The sequence below is a fragment of the Drosophila willistoni genome, assembly GCF_018902025.1.
Source record: "Drosophila willistoni isolate 14030-0811.24 chromosome XL unlocalized genomic scaffold, UCI_dwil_1.1 Seg142, whole genome shotgun sequence".
Lineage (NCBI taxonomy): Eukaryota > Metazoa > Arthropoda > Insecta > Diptera > Drosophilidae > Drosophila > Drosophila willistoni.
This window is the reverse complement of record NW_025814053.1, coordinates 769,897-787,518: the sequence shown is the minus strand read 5'-3', so window position 1 is coordinate 787,518 and position 17,622 is coordinate 769,897.

Genomic DNA, 17,622 nt, shown 5'->3' with positions numbered 1-17,622 from the left:
AGCTCAATCAAAATGTAAAAAGTGTTTCCTTATATGGTGTAGATTTAATACATTGTTTTACATTAAATTTCCTTTTGGACAAGGTTGTCTACCACAAATTATCCACTTAAAGTTGACACACACACAGTTGACATTTGACCGACCGACCGACCGTCCGAAAAGCAAACTTTTATGACGTCAATTCGACAAAACTTCATTTAAAATGTTAAATCAAAATACAAGCGACTGGAGTGTGCAGAGTGATAATACTAAAAAATGCTTCTTTCAAGGCGTACAATATTTCATAAAACAAATTATGACATCATGCCGTATTTATTATCGCTTCTGCGTGAACTTCAAACATATACATATGTATAAATATCTATCTATATATATGTACATACATATGTGTATATAAATGTAAGTAAAAATGTTTTGTCGCTTGTTAAAAGCTAACAAAATGGAAGAAACAAAAAAACTTAAGTAAATGAAAATGAGCTCATTCAATGCCAGTTTCAGTTTCAGTTTTTTTTGGAGCTCCCAACGAAAATTCCTTTGGACTGAATCAAAGCTAATAGCAGAAATAAGTCATCCACCCATACGTGCCCTCTACTACTACTATATTATATATATAACTTTATAGTATTTGCCAAAATAAATGTGGCTAATAGCTGCTTTTTGCTTTAAGCTGAATCGCATGACTCGATCATTGAATGGGTATGGAGTGCATCTCTCCATTGTTTCGTTCCATGACCGAAGATAACAGAAACTGAACAGATTATGCGTCATTTCCTTCACAGTCATTTGATTTTATTTCATTAGAATGAAAAAAAATGGGAATATAACGAAGGAAACACAACCATGAAACCTGAAGGCATTGGGTTTAATTCTTTTTAAGTTTTGCCGCAGTAAACGGAAGTGATTTTGCAATACAACGTTTAACCATATATGGTTAAAGAACCAGAGGGCCGGGGCTAACTTTGACCGCGCCGAAGTTTGTATACCCTTGCAAGTCTTTCTCTTACTCTTTCGTTACCTACAGTCGTCAATTGGGATGCCATTTTATAAAATGATAAAAGTCACGGTTTTTGACCGATCGTTTCTACGAAAGATATATGATATAGTAGTCTGATCCGCCTACATTTAAGACATACAACCCCTGCTGCAGCTCAAGCCGCCTAGGAGAACATTTAATCCAGACAAACGGAGACGAAACTCGTATCGTCGTGCTAATCAAGACTATATATACCTTGTATGGACGGAGATGCTTCCTTCTATGCGTTGCACACTTCTGATTAAAATTAATATACCTTTCTTGCAAAGAGCAATCTTAAACTTATCAAGGACATTTGCTGATAAATGTTTCGAATTGTTATACATATTTTTGTTTTGGGATACGACGATAAGAGTGGAAATGTTTGCTCAACCACAAAATAGTTAAAGGGAATTGAATAATTATTAAGAAGAGATTGCATATCTACGTTTTAGGGCAATGTTGAGTTAAGTTCGTTTCATAAGAAATTAAATATTTTGATTGTTTCAAAACCAAACTTATAACTAAAATATTTAAACTTCTTGCACAGTTTTATTTTTTATTCTTAATTATTATGGTTTGTAATTCAGATTACAGGGCCTATGAAATTCCCCAATTGAAGAGCACATGTCTCTTCGTATATCGCCAAATGTTTATCCAGGATTATTATTGGTTTAGTTATATTTCTCCTTACAGCGTGTTGGGCGTATATTTAGGGGTAAGAACTCGTAAGAAACGAGTGACATAACTTTAATTGACAACAACTTAAATCTCAATCTCAATTCATCTTAAAAGCTCAATACATTCCGCCTTTAGGGTGTCTCTTTTAAGTCAATAATCATACGTTGACGTTTAGGACTTTTTATACCATACACCCATAGGGTGAAATGGTATATTAAAGTCGCCAAAATGTATGTAACAGGCAGAAGAAAGCATCTCCGACCCCACAAAGTATATATATTCTTGATCAGGATCAAAAACCGAGTCGATCTAGCCATGTCCGTCTGTCCGTCCGTCCGTCCATATGAACACCTAGATCTCGGAGACTATAGGAGCTAGAGCCACCACATTTGGTATGCAGTCTCGTGTAGTATGTACGCTTATCGAGTTTGTTTCAAATTTTTGCCACGCCCCCTTCCGCCCCCGGAATTTACATAAAACTGTATTTCTTAAAAAGTATGGCAGATAGAGACATCAAATTTGGGTTATATACTTCTTTAGTTAGCGCGCAGAAAATAATTGTTCCAACTTTTTGCCACGCCCCCTTCCGCCCCCGGAATTTACATAACTCTGATTTTCTTAAAAACTATGAAAGCTACCGACATTAAATTTGGTATGTAAGCTAGCTTAATAGACGCGCAGATATTGACTATTTAAAAATTTTGCCACGCCCATTTTTGCCCCCGAAAATTAAACAAAACTGATTTTCTCGAAAACTAACAAAGCTAAAGACACCAAATTTAGTATGTATATTGGCTTAGTATGCGCGCAGAATACATATATTTTAATATGTTGCCACGCCCACTTCCGACTCCATAATTTAGAAAAAACCGATTGGCTCTTGCAATTTTTTGACCAAATTTGATTGAAATCGGACTAGAAACATGCAAAATATGCGTATGAACGTATTTTGCTACGCGATCCATAAGGGCAGAATTGGCCGTTGGCTAGTGGCGGCGCTAGAGTGCTCGTGTGTTTGCAGAGTGAGCGAGATAGCATATGGTATGAGGGCATGTTAAAGCAATTTAATAGACATACATTTGGTTTTCGAAATTTTAAATATTTGTTTCACCTGGTGTATGGTATACCCAAGTCGGCGAGACGACTTACTTACTTCATTACATATACTTTGATATCACAACCATATTCAAGCCATTTGTAAAAGGTGGCACAAGTCTTTCTTGAAGTAATTTCCAGTCCTATTTTAGTCCTAAAAGCAAACTTAAGTTTTTTAGTTTGACAATTGTTTGCGTTTAACGTGGTAGGTATCAGTATATTAATGAAATTGAAACCGTCATTAATCGTACATTGCTAGTGTTTAGCTTCTCCTTAATAAAAGAAAGTGTTTTTTTTTCGATTTTGACCAAGTCAAAGTTATTTGACGATATTTCACTACACTACTAAACTAAACTTCCACGACACTTGACTAAAAAGAATGTAAAATCAAATAAAAAGTCAAGTTCAAATTTTAAGCATCCTATATATACATATGTATGTTGTAACTAATTCGAGGTCACAAAGTTGCATTTAAACTAGATAATATGATTTTTAAGGTACAGGGTAGAAGTCGTTTCTATTGTTTCTTCCAACACTGTGTATAAATATTAAGTTATCTATCATATAGAAGATGTTATGTTTTCTCCGTAATTGATTTCTAATATTTGATTCAATTAATATAAGCATTTAATTCTTTTTTACACATTTCCCGCATTTCGCAACACAAACACGGGAAATCGAAAACATTTAATAAATGGATTTTCACATTACTCTCATTTCCCCGTCCTCATTTTCCTTTCTGTAACGAAGACAACAATATGCTCATCTTTCTTGACCTAACCATCAGTCATTTATTCGGTTCATTCGGTTATATAAACGTTTACATAATGTGTCCGTTTTATTTATTTTTATTTTTCCTCTCTTTTTCAGTTTAGCTGTTTGGAGACCCCATTGCGATATATATGTATAAATATGTCTGTGTATCTTTCGTTTTCGTTTGTTGTTTTGTTTCTGTTTAATATCCATTAACTACATTAATGAGTTCAACTTTTAAAAGCCAAAATCACGTTTATTGTTTGACCACTGGAACCACAAACTACAAAGTGAACTGAACTCAACTGAAAGAGTGATGATGAATGGGGGGAGGGAGGAGCGAGATGAAGCAGAAATTCAACACACTGAATTACATTGCGTATGCGCAACGTTGTCAAATATAAATGAATGAGAGGTACTGACAAAGAGGAAAATAGAGGGTGAGAGAGGATGAAAGAGATGAAAAAAAGTGGGAGGAGACCTCTTTTGGATTTTCATTTTTCAGCTCATCATATTTAATATAATGAACGACAAAGCAATTTTCTTCTTTAAGCCACACACACACACACACTTAATTTCAGTAATTATTTCTATTTTCATGGAGCGTGGATTTCTTGTAGTCGGTAAATAAATAAAATTTAAAAAAAAAAATAGTCTAAGTTTGAAGTATTTACACACTTTTAAGAACTGGCAATTTGTCTCTCTATCATAACTATGTAAAATATAAAATATGATATAGAGGGTGAAATGATACACTTAATCAAATTAATTTATTTCGTTCTTCATAATAAGTCAAACTATTGAAAAGTATATACTAATATAACCGGCATGAGATAATAACTGTAGATTGGGGGAGACTTTTCCCAATGTAGATCAATCGTTGATCCATAACCAAAAGTGTAATAGCTAAGTACATCACATTCGTCGACCCTTTATGTTTTTAGTAGTACGAATTACCCTACACATAAGAAGGCAATCAAGCAAGAGAAAGAGAGAGAGAGAGAAAAAATAAAGACAAGTATTTAAAAGGTAAACGAAAAATTTATGGCCGAAGCAACAAAATAAATGCAAGACAAATAAACACAGAAACAGACTTTAAATGTTAATTTTAATTACTACAAAAAGATAAATATTTACACTTATGGCCAAAATAATAGGCGCATAAGCAGTTACACTTAGAGTGAAATATTTTAAAGTTCTATTGGAAATAGACATGGGAATTGGGAATAGCCTCCGGACTTGAATCCCAATGTAAATATCCAGAGAACGAGTTTTTATTGAAAAACAAAAAAATCGCTATAAAAGCACTTGAATAAAGATAAATTTGCAAAAATAAAGAAAAAGAAAAAAAGCTGGCTACTGCTTAGAAATTTAAAAATTAGCAAATAAATCACGAAATTAATAAAATGTGTACATTCTACATATTAATATTAACTGAACGTCCCTCTTTAATTTTTTGGCTAAGCATTTTCCATACGATTGATTTGATTTAAGTCGGAGTTTAGGAATAATTATACAATAAAAATAAAAAAGGAGTTGCGTTTTTATTTCACTACAACTGTTAAATATTCCACTCTAAATACATTATATACAGATAGATGTTTACTTATTGTTTCTCACAGCTGTTAATTAAAAAGACAAATCAACTGGGCAGCCCCGCCGCACCAACTTTTCTTCTTTGAAGCAATAAAAACAGAAAAAACTTAAAGAACAGCAAGCAATAAAATAACAAATGTGACAATTTAATGAAGCAAATTAGGCTTAAATGTTCTAGATAGCAAGCTAAACAAATTCGTGCACGTAAAGAAAATACATACAAATGGCTGACTACAACAACAATAACAGCCAAAAGAGCCACATCAACAACAACAATAAGTTATGTTGGCTTTGACAGCGCGGCCCACACGACACGACACGACATGACACAGACACAGACACGGGCACGAAAACATTGGACACCTTTGAAAGAAGTGAAAATGAAAACATAAACGCGGCCATAATTAACACATACGCAGGCACGCACGCACACATCGGAAGAAGAAATGAGAGGGAGGGAGACAGACATAGCAAAAGTAGAACATTTTAAAATTCGTACAATCATAAAATTTTTTTGGCGCTACATCGACTTTAAGATACCCTCTGCAGCCAAATCATCCTAGAACTAATAGGCTTCGATCGAACTTTATTCTATAGCAGATGCGTCGTTATCCTTTTTGCTTTCAATGCTTTGTGCCTCGTTTCGTTTCAGGCCTTAAGCCTGTTATCTTGTTAGCCCTCAATTTGTCTCCCCCCTTCAAATCGCAAATTGCGATGACATTTTCCAAATAATAAACATTGCCGAACAACTAACTTATATAGAGAGTAAGAATTGTAAGTACAAGGTACAAAAACATCGGCCAAAGGTGAGATACAAACACATATATGTACATATGTGTGTGTGTCACATAGCGAAAACTAATGTTTTTTAATGTAAATTTTTTCGCTTTTAAAGCGTTTTATTGTTTGTTTTTTTTAATAATTTATATTTTAATTTAGTATTTTGTTTTAGCAATCAAATTCTTAACAACTCCCCTGTTTAAATGTAGTTGCACGTTTTAGCCAAAATGGAATGCAATAAAGTGCTAAGAAGTCAGGTTTTGACTAAAAGTTTTGTTGCCAACGAACCTATATAGTGTGGTCTATCTATTGGAAATACCAGTCGTTTCTGTAAGTCACCGGATTTAGGGGGTATTCGATGTCTAGAAGCACGATTTTTGATGATAAAAACATCATTGTTAATTGATATCTTTAGACTACGAAAAAGCAAAAGCAAAATTAGTCATGCGCCGTTGAAGACAAAAATGAGGTGAAAAAGGACAAAATTATATATAGAATGGTAGAAAAGTAGTTTGACCAGTTCGTTGTCTTGCTTTCTTTTTATAGATAATTATACCCAAATGGTAGACATTAATTACTACTGTATGGAGGTAAAAAATTTTGCAAACTGCTTTTTCTGCCCTGTGTCCTTTGGTCATATGTATGTTGACAACATTTAATACCGAGTGAACAAAACTGCGGATTTTTGGATTACAAGTTATAGTTATAATAAGGCCAAAAGTAACCGTATACACATAGCTCATTTTCAATATATTCTTTATTCCTTTTTGGCTACATTGGCATTACATTGTACATAAAAAGGATTTGCAGGTCAATCGGCCAATTAGAATTTGAAACATGTCGAGAACATTTGAGAACTCTATGTACAGACAAACATTCTTCGTTTCAAGCACACGCCAAATAATTAACCTTGATATAGAGAACCAATCGGGTTTATCTATACGCAAGTAAATAAGTCATCAAAGATTTTGCACAATTATTATTTTTTTTTCAACTGGGGCACACTGCGTTCATTGTGTCTTAATCGGTAGGACAACGACTAACGTCACTTAATTATCCTCCAGAGATCGAAATCTCTGATGAATGCGTCTTTCCGGGGATTTTTGAAGTTTTGCTCGTCGTCGTGCGTCGTTTTCAAAAGATTTGTTGACGCGACAACAAAAATTGAGTGAATCGCGTGTGTTGGAGTACATCACAATTGCTCCAATGTAGTATATTGTCGCGGGTGTTTATCATCGATATTTTATGTGTGCATACATATGTATGTATGTATGTATGTCTTTGTTGATGATGTTGTTTTGGTGGGTTGGAGTGGCGTATACCATGCGACCCAATTGATTTTTGTTGTTTGCTAAATTTTATGGAGGATCCGAACGATGCGGCGTCGACAACGCCCCGACGCTTAGGTTTTCCTGGTGTCTATTTGCCAATTTGTAATTGGTTTTTGGTTTTTTCTTTTTCGGTGGGATATATAAAATATTTTTGGAGCACACGCACACAAAGAGAGAGAGTGAGAGAGTCATTATTGGTATGTGTGTTGTCGTTGTCTTAGATAAGATATGCACATGATTTCATTTCGTACAGCACTTCGAGCGGAAGTGACGTTTGGACAACACTAACTTTTGATTTTATTACAATATTGTGTGTTACTTCACATGTTTCATAGTGATGATGATGATGAGCAAATCAGAAAACAATTCGTGCACTTTAATTTATTTGCTTTTTATCGCATAATAATTAAAGAAATCTAAAAGACTGTTAACTCAACACTACCAGCACACACACACACCAACACTCTCTCAACGCCATGTATGATAAGCGGCAGCGGCGACCACCACGTCACGTTATGCAATTTGACCCAATTAAGATTATCGATAGAAATATAACGTAATTTCAGTATGTAAGTACGTACGTCCGTCCTTGCATTACCTTTACTTCATGTAGAAACTTTTGGTTTTAAAACAAATGTGTGTTTTTTGTCGTGTCGTTTTGTTTAAAATTAACCCGATTCACTAAGAGCGGGAAAAACTTTCCTTTCATTGACTGCACTGACTGGAATATTTCGTCAATTAACTAGAGTGTTAACTGGAGTGTTGGTACCGGGCACCTACTAACTATTTCATTGGTTAGAACTTCGAGAAATTTATCATATAGACTCCAATGCATTTTATATCTTCTTATTCAGTCGGATCAGTCCGCTATATCATATATAGCTTCCCATAGGAACAAACAGGCCGAAAAATAACGAAAGAGTATACAAGCTTTGGCTTTGGTCAAAGTTTGCCCTCTGGGCCCTTGTTTACCTTGGTTTACTATAACAATGTTAACAATTGATAAAAACAGTTAACAACAACTAATGATTGCTTCAATCAGCAGAGCGAGGAACAGAGAGAGCGAGAGAGTGATAGTTGAGATAGCCAAATTCGGAAATGAATTAAAACGAAAAACTTATGCAATAAGATACCAAAAAAAGGATCTTTATACGTACATACATATATGCCTTCTAATCACAAATACCGTTGAAAAATACTGGTATTTGTTACATCTTTTCTCCCTCTCTCTCTTTGAAAGTCAAATCCAGTATTACTCATCATGATAATCATTATTATTGTATTGTTAGACGTATCTAATTGTTTTTTATGCATGCCTCGTTTTTTGGGCCAATTGCGGAGTCGCCTGCCTTATTGCTTTCGTTTTCAGCTATCATTATGAAACCAACACAAATAACAACGAATTTGCATGCAAAAATTGTACACACCATTCAAGCGACATGTTTTATGATGCAACACTCACACACACACACATCTATACCTCATCTGTCATTTTGCAGTGTTATTGCTATTATCTCTATTATTATTTATTTTTGCAACTTGCTTTAAAGCGCCACGACGACAGCCGCGAAACTTTGCCAGCTCAGTCTCAAATAGAAACCAGCAAAAGGGACTAAACCGAACTTTATCTGCTCCGAAATTTCTATGCGAATACTCGTTTTCGAGTTATGCAATTGGGTGCAAACGGTGATTGAGTTAGAACTTTAAACAGGCCCAGATTTGCAAGGAATGTCGCCCCGGCATTATGAAGACTGCCCCTCTTTTGTCTGTATTTTCAAATGTAACTTAAACTGTGTTTGGAAATACTTCTTGTCGATAATTTAATTAAATGTTAATAACCAAGATTTGTAGTTTTAAACTAATAGGATAACTGTGTTATCTATATTTTTGCCTCAACTGTGCTAATTGCAAATCGTTTTTATACCAACTAATGACCTCTGACAAAAAGCTTTTTCATTTCAAAATATATTAAAATGTTAAATTGCTAGAAATTCGATATACCCTTTTCATGGGCAAGGGTATAGAAATACAGTCGTGCAAATAATATTAAAGACAATAGAAACTAATAGTAGAATAATAATAAAAACAACAAAAATAAATAAATAATAAAAAAAAAACAGTAAATAATATGCGTGACATTGAGTTTTGAGGTTACGATGATACATACAGAGAGAGAGAGAGACAGACACACGCAAATACACATAAACATATGTATATACTCATTGTATGTACATACATATGTGTTCAATTGTTCGTGTGTCTTATCATATTACAGTATGATAATAGGGAAAATAAAAAGCAAAACGTATAAATGAGATTGCATCCAAGAGAAGAAAAATCGCAGTGTTGTAAAAATTAATCAACGGAAGTGTTGATTAATTGCAGCAGCATCTGCTGCAAAAGGCCTTCAACACACAAAAACTACCTAAATTTAATTTTCTTTCTATTTTATGATAGATAAGAAACACAGATACATATGTGTATTTTTGAGTATTGCCATCAAATCAATCATTGAAAAATAATCCCCAAAAATTGAATGGAAATTTCAAGCGCGTGACCACTAAATATAAGATGTTGCACATATGTACATATATACACATAAATTTTGCTATATTTACCTAGATGAAGCATTAACAAAATAGAAAACAATCTTTATATTCATATTTGCATTTCTATTTCCCACCTGACACCGCTGACACATCAGGTGTGAGTCATGAAGCGCCGTTAAATTCAATTGGATGCGCTTAACTTGCTTGAACAACAACAACAACAACGAGTAATGTAAAAGACAAAGGAGAAAAAAATCACAATCAATTGCAAAAATTAGACATTTCTTTAATTAATAATTGGCTGACTATTTTTAAACCTGTGTCGATGATGATCAAGTATGTGTGTGTGTGTGAATCTGCGCGCGCACTAAACGTTGATGAGCTCAGTTATGAACAATTTTTCATACAGACACACACATCACTCAGTGGTACTCGACACACACCACACACACACACACAGCCTGTGTGATTCAAGATTTATTGTATTTTTTACACCTTGAACTTTGACGCAACAACATCGCAACCGACGACGCATCGCCAACGGCCACGTCAACGTCAACGCCAACGTCGAAGGTGAGTGTGAAGTGCAGCAAGCAGCAGCAGCAACATCAAGTTGATCTTCAAATGCGAAATGTACAGTTTCTACAGTCTGTCAAAAAATACTTTACACATACTAAAAAAAAATCACATTTTTAACTTTATTTTCAAAACAGTTTTCACTTGAAATTAACGAACAAGATACTCTTTACACATATCATTAGAAAACCGTGTATTATATTTTGATTTAAGACTAATAAAAACAAAGTGTGTAAAAGGGGGTTTCTTTAATATTTTAGTGGTTTTAAATTATAAAAATATTGTTAAAAACCTGTTATTTTCAAAAAAAAAAAAAAAATTATAATAATTTTTTTTTAACTGTGTAAAGTATTTCTCGATAAACTGTATATACACTTGTCCCACATTAGCAAACAATGACGCTAAAACATTTAATTAATTGTTTTTTTTCGGCATTTTGTCCTTGAAAATATGCAGCCACACTATTACGCCTGTCTTCTACAACATAAGGGAAAATACCAGTTTTTCAGCATAATTGTCGTCATTGCTTGGTCTGAATGCCTTTTTGACATTTTGAGCTTGGATATTGTGTGCTGCTAATGGCCAAAAACTACACACACACACACACACACTCATAAATCGATATGTAAATAAGCTATTCAAAATCAATGAAGCGAATAAATAAAACTTTTTCTATTAGGCGCATAGGAATTGTTTTTAGCTACAACTGAACTTCTCTATTATTGACCTTCAGAGAGACAGATAGAGGGAGAAGCGAACTCAACTTGGGTGCGGCAAATTAACAACTTTTGGCTACTCACACACACATCTAACCAAAGAAGCAGGTGTAGAAAGGTGAGTGGAGGTGGCCGAGAAAGCTATACACACCACGATCATCATCAGCAAACACATAACAAAAGAAAGCTGCGGAATTTTAGCAATGCGGCCAACATGATGGCCAATGGCATCACTAGCCAAACCACCAGCTAGACAAGTCTTACGTACACACATACATACATACATATGTACATACACACATCGGTGTAGTCTAAGTCTCCACATTTTAGAGTGTATCAGCCGTAGTCAGTACGTCTTTGGCAATGGGAGAGAATTAAAAGAGAGTTAACCCAACTAAAAGAGAGCGAAATGCTTACAATTAAATATTAAATTAATAACAAAATTATAGGAAAATATGTTAAGTTAAAAAGCGAGTTTTAATGCATCGTAACACGCGCATCATTGTGTGCTGCATGCAATGCTAAGCAAAAAAAAGCTTGAAAAGAAAAAATATAGCCAACTGTACGATAATATCGAAAAAAAAACCAATTAATATTTCGACTGATCCGTGAGCTCCATGTTTTTGAGTCCACAATAAAGGTTTCTTTTGTACACTATTTGGTATCCCTCATAGACGGATCTAGAAAATATATTCGGGGAGGCTCCTCACTAAAAATAAAGATTTTCGGCTCACTTGTTTCAGTAATTTTGCGATGACGGCATTTTGTTAGTGCGAGGATTTGTCATAATAGTAAGTGGTTAAGAAGTGGCGGAAAAGTTAAAAGTGTTTCGAAATACAGTCAATTTAAAGCAATATTACAATTTGTAACTTCTTTTTTTATTGGCAATGTAATATCTCGATTTTTCTCATTATCCAGATCAAATATTTCAATTTATATTAAAGAAATGCGTGAAAGGCTCATCGATAGCGGTCGCTTATTTATTTTGTCACACTTTTCACTTTGTTTTACTTATTAAAATGAATAATAAGAAAATCTCAAGGTTAACGGATATACATATGTCTGAATCATTTGATAACTGAAGAATAAGACTTTTGGGTAAATGGTCATTGATATGTTTTGATTTGTTTTTAATAATATTCTCATTTGGCTGCATTCAACTTTGTTTGAATTTTTATTAGACTTGTGTTAATTTTTTATAACTTCCATTTTATTTTACAGTTATGTTGCACCACTCACTCACTCACACAACTTTTACACATAATCTGTCTTTATTTTCGTCTTGTTTCTCAGTCTCTCTTTTAGGTTTTCTTAAAGTTTTTCTCCTCCTCTCTAATGGTCAATAGTGGACGGTGTCCGAAAAAGGTTTTTTCTTTGAAATGTGCGCGAGTCCATCGTATTTTAACTTGTTCATCAAGAGAAAGAGAGTGACGACAGTGAGGTGACGGTGGGGGGCACTTGCTGTTCGGCAGTGAGTAGTGGTTATGGTGGATGATGGTGGGTGGTGAGACTTGGGCGGTGGGCAGTGGGAAACCTGCTGCAAGCACGATTGCTGTGCAACTAGTTGGTCGGTCAGATTTGTGCTGCTTTTAGAAAGTATGTCAATTTAGAAATGCCGTTGACTGTCCACTATCTGCAACTATAACTACAACATATGTCCATGGGTATGCCACTAATCATTACATTAGATTGAATTGTAGTTTTGCATTTTTCTTTTTTTATCATTATTATTTCTCATGTTAATACCAACCGCAGTTTTTAATTTGTGTTTATTATTGCACTTTTGATACTTTTTCCGTTTGGTTCGTTTTTCACAAGAAAATTGTTAGAATTCGACGTTTTTTTTTAATAACAACAAAAATCAACAAGAGAAAATTTAATAATACGACAAAAAAATGCAAAAAAAAATAAATTTGGGAGTCACATGAAAAAAACCATTCGCGTCTGCTTGAAACAAGCGCGCCGTCGCGACTAACTTTAAAGCTGTTGCGCCGTTAACAATGTTGGGGCTCTGCTGGGCTTACTGCTACACGCGGAGAGAGAGAGAGAAGAAGGAGAGCAACCAAATTATGTGGTGTATATTTGTGTGTGTGCGCATTTGTGACCTGTGTGGAGAGAGTAGACAGGGGGAGAGATTCAATTTCGTACAGACGCGTAAGCAAGTTTGCTGCTGACTAAATGGCAAAATTTTATGCCCTGAAACCAGCCAAGCAACCAAAGACGAAGCTTAACACATACGCGCGCATACACAAACACACACATAGAGAGGAGAGAGGGAGAGAGAGGCAGAAAGAGCGTAAGTAAAAGACAGTTAACAGCAGTGGTGCTGTGCTTTTTGATAAGCAACAATACAAAACTGTATTTTGTTAGAAACATACAAAAATTTTAAATTTCGAGAGAGAAAAAAAGCTGAAAATAAAGCTGATGCTTGATCCTTGTCATGACTTCTCGCTTTAATGTTCCAATTAATTTAAAGTTCATATAAATTTTAAAACTCTTGTTAGCCGGCTCAAAAACCCAACGTTAGACAAAACGGACGTCACAAACTAATCTCCCAGCTGATTGGAATTCCGGTGCAAACATTTTCTGTTTAATTCGCATTAGAACCTTTAGAAGAAAAACTCGTCCGCCATTGGACTTGGGAAAGAGCCAGATTTAACGGGAAAAAAGCCAATTCGGCAACACTAGTTAAAAGGCTACTCTTACTAAAACAACAACAGTTTTGTTGCTGCGCAAGGTTTTAAGATAGCACAGGAAATAATATCTCACATCTGTATATACATACATATATATATATATATATATGTTTGTGTGTATATTATATTGTACCCATACTTGTGCGGCTGCGATACCTACATAACCTTAAACAAAGCAGCAGCAACTCCCTTAAGTTCAGTCGAAGTAACGGCGTCAGCATACCCTATAGCGCGACCAAATATTTGAAGGCTAGTGAATTACAGTTTTTATGGATCTCTATCCGTTATTTGTCTAGTATAAGAATAAATTGTCGAAAAATGTCCAATTTACTCTGTTATTTAGCCCAAATAACGCTATGCCAAAAAGCCTCGCTGATACTTCGAAGGGTTATAGTGTTAATAAGGGTCAGTCAGTGGGTATTTTCGGTATGCATCATATATCTCTATTCCATAAGGAACACAACGCGATGTATTTCCTCATCTTTTATCCACTCGTTTTGGGTTTTGAAGGACTTTTGTAAGGATAGTCCATAATCGATACTACATTATCCTATTATTGCCGAAATTAATTAAGGGTTAAATAACTTTTAGGACTTACTCAGATGTACAATGCAGCAAAAATCCAAAGAAAATACAATGGAAAAATCCAAAATTTTCTTTATTTCCTTGCGTTTTTAATTCATTAAGCCGTTTGTCAAGCTACTTCTATGTTTTTTGTCAATAACTTCCATAGTTCAACGTTTTTAACAATTTTTATAACCTTGCAAAAAGGGTATATTAGTTTTGGTCAGAAGTGTGCAATGTATAGAAGGAATCATCTCCGACCATGTAAAGTATATATGTAGCCATGTCCGTCCGTCTGCATCTGCGAAAACTCCTCCTAGACCGTAAGAGCTATAGAGCTGAAGTTTTGCATGTAGGACGGATCGAAGCACTATATCATATAGCCATACAAACGGCAATGTCACGAACAGTGACTTTTCTCAGCTTCGTTATTTTGTGAGCTATTGTCGTGATTTCGTTTCATATTGGTGGGTTTATTGCAGCTACTAACGACTGTCCCAAATTTGATCGAGATCTTGGACTTTATCATATAGCTCCCATAGGTACGATCGGGCGAAAACAGTGACTTTGATCAATATCTTCGTTATTTCCTATGCTAAGGTTGTAGGCCGTATATTATAATATATATCCTTATTTTGAAAACGTTTTAATAGCTCTAGAACACCCCATATGCAGATTTAAAAGTTTAATCTATAAAATATTAAGGAGATGTTAAGTAGATGTATTAGATGTTTTGTTGACGACCAATCATTAAAACAATTTTCGAGAACAGACCTAATACCGACTTGCAATAATTTTGAACTTGATTTGTGTCTATTTTTAAGTTTTATTGACAAAAAACATATTAGCCTTTATATAGAAAGAAAGAAGAACTCATAACATCCCAGTTTATAATTTTTGTGACGCATCCCAATTTAAACTTCGATGTTGATTAGATTTATGCAGGTCTTTGCATCGCCATGGTGTCCACAAAATCAGTCACCAGTTCCCATATCAAAGATGCTTATCTCGAATAAGTTTAAATATTTCATGAATGAGATCACTCGAAAAATAAATAAACAAGACGGTTTGTCATATAAATTATTTTATGCTAAATGTGTAATTTACTACTGCGAGTGACTCTCTTATTTTGCTTCTTTCTCTTTCTCTATCTCTCTCTCTCTCTCTCAGCCAGCTGACAATATATCAGTTATACCTAATTTGGGAATAACTTATTTGTGTTTTATGATCGGCAGATGGCGCTGTTTCTTTTCTTTTTCGTTAAGCCAATTAAGCTTAATCGATACTTGAGATTAACTAGCTCATACAATAATTATATTCTAGAGTTTCCCTTTCCGAAACTCTTTACTCAATATTTGCTCAACTGATAAGAGAGAAAAAGTTTTTATCAACTCTCATACTGATAAAAAAAATAAAAACGTTCTCTCTTTGGGTTTGCTACTTCTCTTTTCTTTTACGTAATGTTCTAATTTTGGCTGTTGTGCGATCGTAAGGAAATACAGAGAGGGTTGGGGGGGAAAAGCACAAATAGCCACGTTATCAACATTCTGACATTCTTTAAAATTCACATTTATAGCCTTGCAATTACACCAAAGCGCCATCTGTTGACAACTGTACATACATACATATATACATACACATGTACATACATATTTGGTTGCTGCTTTAAACCTTCAATTGTGTTATTGGTGATATGCATCTGTTAGCTCTCCACATCTCCACACACACACCCATTGCCCATTCACAGACTTACTCATAATCGAGTATACTAAAACTTCAAGGTTTCTCTCGCGACTAACATTTCTCATCAGGGGCACATCCAACAATAGAACGTCGAAAGTTCTAGAATTAAGTTGTTAGTTGGGAAGTTTTCCCTTTTAACATCTTCTACACTAATGATTCTCTGAAATCCCAATCCGAATCCATCGACTAGACTAGACTAGACCATCCACAATAAAGGCAAACGTCTGGCTAAGAGAATTGAAGAGTTATTACACGAAAACCGCATTAACCATAAGCAACACCGCTTAAAACTGACATTGAAGCGTTTCATTTATCAGAGACAGACGATACCCTACCTACTTTAAAGTTAAAGACTATCAAGTTGGATTCGATATTTTTGCTTTCTTACGAATTACTTCTGACATTCCTATGTGAAAGAATGCGCAAAATGATCCTTCAAGTGCAAATTACACCAAAAACAACAATTCAAATTGTTCAATGGAACTACAATACTTACATATGTACATATGTACATATTGAATTAACGTCGATTAACCACAAATTTATCAAATATCAAAACAAAGAATAAGCCTCTGCATTGTCTGTGCATACTGACTTTGAGACAGAAATGAGAGAAATTGAACATTAGGATAACATTATATCCAATACGGAAATCGCCATGAGTGACTTATGTTACTTAAGGGTCAAAGAGTTCTTAAAACACACATTTATATACATATGTACATAGATACATTGTATATTATACAACATATGTATGTACATAAGGATTAAGAATTCAACTATACTAATTCAATGTTGAAATTTTATTGAATCCAACAATTTTGAATTAAAATCAATTGAATCTAAATTGTATAGATATCTATGGATATGTTGGTATACATTCTGTAGGTTCATTATGTAGATATATTTTACACACACACAGACATGTATTATGTGCTTATTGGATTGTGTCTTGTATTATACAAAAAAAAAAAACCTTTTTCACTTTCAAAAAAGTCACAAAATAAAAAGTAAAGGCCCCCACAATTAAAACGAAAGAAAGAGACAGTAAGTGTGAGTGGGAGAGAGTGGGCCGAAGAGAGAAAGAGAAACCCGTTAGACAGAGGGGGGATTACCACTGGGGTTGAGATCGTCGGAGGTCACCAATGACAAGACATGTCTTTGACCCACTAAACCGAAAGATGAAATGAGAGAAGTGCAGACAAGGGTTAAGTGAACGCCATGAATCATTTTTTTACCCTAACGCATTTTGAATACAAGAAATTAATTACATAGCAATACTTACTTGATAGAAAATCTATAAAACAAAAAGAAAATATTTTTTTTTATAATAACCAAAAAAAAAGTATATTTTCAAACACAAACACAACACTTTTGCAATAAAAGGAAAAAAAATTAGCTAAGTATATAGTGATACAACAAAAGCTCAGGCTTCTATATAAAGCCTGGCCTTCTCTTTTTCTCTCACGCTCTCTTCTAAACGCACACACACACTCTCTCTCTCACACTGTCACGTTTTAAACCGTGTTT